General features: G+C 34.0%; 1 non-coding gene across 1 annotated transcript; it reads right to left on the reverse strand.

Moving 5' to 3' along the window:
* Window positions 1–1,141: 1,141 nt before the first annotated feature.
* On the reverse strand, window positions 1,142–1,246 carry LOC116871796. The gene has a single exon (XR_004383508.1). It is a non-coding gene; the product is annotated as a U6 spliceosomal RNA (small nuclear RNA).
* Window positions 1,247–2,225: the final 979 nt, after the last annotated feature.

Consider the following 2,225-nt stretch of genomic DNA (forward strand, 5'->3'; position numbering starts at 1 on the left):
AAGTTGAAGTTATTAGTTGCTGAATAACATTCCATTGTGTGAACATACCACAGTTTTCTTTATGGGCATTCAGATATTTTCCAGTTTGTGGACATTAAGAATAAATACAACTGTTCTGGGCCTTAGTACTGTTTGGCATTTATCTATGAGTAGGATTATTGGGTCTAATTGTATAAGCTAACATACAGGATGGAATTATCCAGTCAGACTCACATAAATCACAGGAATCTTATCCTTTAGCAATCTTTATTAAATAATTTCTATTTGAAGGTAATTGAAAATTTCAGGAAGAGCAGAGAGAGGTTTAGGGCATCAAAGGTAGTTTCCCAGGACCTGTCTTTTTCTGTCCAACATATGGCTCAGAATAATGGATAAGATCTCTATGTTACATCTGCAAAGTCACTTCATACAACAGGAGCATTTAAATTGTGAAGCCAGAGAGCTGTGTAGCTTGGGCGAAATCCTCCAGAGGGCCATTTCTCATAAACCCTGGGTTCTTTTCCTATAGATAATTCTTGACTAGGACATCCTGAGCAGGGGATTTCAGAGATAATGTCACTTCTTCCTAGCAAATATCATTAGTCTATTTATCCACAAGTCCATTTATGAAGAAGATTAGACTGGATGACCCCAAGAGCTTTTCTCTCAAGGACTTTTCCTTGGTGTAGTGATTGGATCAAAACCCAGTTGTCTTAACTCCTTCCTCTCAACATAGACAGCTTTAACAGATACTGCCAGTTTAATAAAATGACTGTACTAATTAGTCTCCCAGCAGTAATATATGAACATTTTGACTGCTCTACATCCTCGCTAACACTTATTTTCCATTGTTGTTGGTTTGTTTTCCTTTCCATGATCATGGTAGGTGTGTAGTGAAACCTCTTTGTGGTTTTCACTTGCATTTCTGTAAAGACAGTGAAGATCTTCTTTGGCTTTTTGGATATCCTCTTTTGTAAATTGTTCAGCAATTTCCCCCCATTTTGTACTGGATTTGTGTGCTTTTTTCCTGTTGATCTATAGGAGCTCTTTATATATTCAAGGTAGTTATTTTTTTTAAACATTCATCACCATACTCAGTTATAGAACTTAAAATTTTTTTTTGTGATGAGACCTTTTAAGATTTACTCTTTTAGCAACCTTCAAAAATATGGAATGCTTTATGAAGTTGTGTGTCATCCTTGCCCAGGTGTCATGCTAATCTTCTTTACATCTTTCTGATTTTAGTGTATGTGCAGCCAAAATGAGCATGAGAATAGATTTTTTAAAATATTCTATTATGAATATATTTTCCCCCTTCATGTACTACCTTTATACTCTTATTAGTAATTTTTTTTTTGATGAATACAAGTTCTTACTTTTATTATCCAGTTTTCCATGTGTTTTTAAAATCTAAAATGAGCTAATAATGACCTTCCAAATTTCTTCATCCATTAGTCCTAGTTTGGGAATTAAAGGACCTCAGGAAGCCTGAATGAAAATTATGCCTTAGAAGGAGGGAAGAGGAGAACCATGAATGATTTAATGCCCCTTTGGTCATTTCACACAACCACATAATTTATTTGTCATATCTTATGTTCTGAATGGTTGGCCTTATTGCCTTCTGACAGTTTTGGCATTAGAAGATTTGAGAATTTGTGGCTTTTTGTGGCTTAGCAGTATCTATTTGCTACTTTTGGTTCAAAATATATTGCTTAATCCATACCTCCCATGTCAGATAAACAGAAATTGGGTGTGTATTCTCTACCCAGTACTATAACCAAGTACATTCCATACCTGCTTTTGTTCCTAGATACAAATAATTTTTTTTTTAATTTTCAGAGAAAAATGGAGTTCCTCACTAAGCTGCTTCTTCAGCCCCTTCTTAATGTTCACTTGTTTGAACAGAAAAATTGTAAGAAATTTGTCTATAGTTCTTAATTCTAAATATGTAACTGTGTATTTGGTATTGTCAGGTTTTGGATTTTAGCCATTCTAATAAGTATGTAGTGATATATTGTTGTTGTTTTAATTTGCAATTCTCTAATTACAGGTGATGTTAAGCATATTTGCATATGCTTATTTGTCATCCTTATGTTCCCTATAGTGTTCCCATTTTCTGCTTGGGTCGCTTGTATTTTTATTGTTGAGTTTTGAGTTATTTATGTATTTTTTATATAAGTGTTTTATCAGATACATATTTTGCCCATATTATCACCAAGTCTGGGGTCTTCATTCTCTTAGTACTG

This window comes from Lontra canadensis, unplaced genomic scaffold, assembly GCF_010015895.1.
Source record: "Lontra canadensis isolate GAN:19392208 unplaced genomic scaffold, GSC_riverotter_1.0 scaffold27, whole genome shotgun sequence".
Classification (NCBI taxonomy): domain Eukaryota; kingdom Metazoa; phylum Chordata; class Mammalia; order Carnivora; family Mustelidae; genus Lontra; species Lontra canadensis.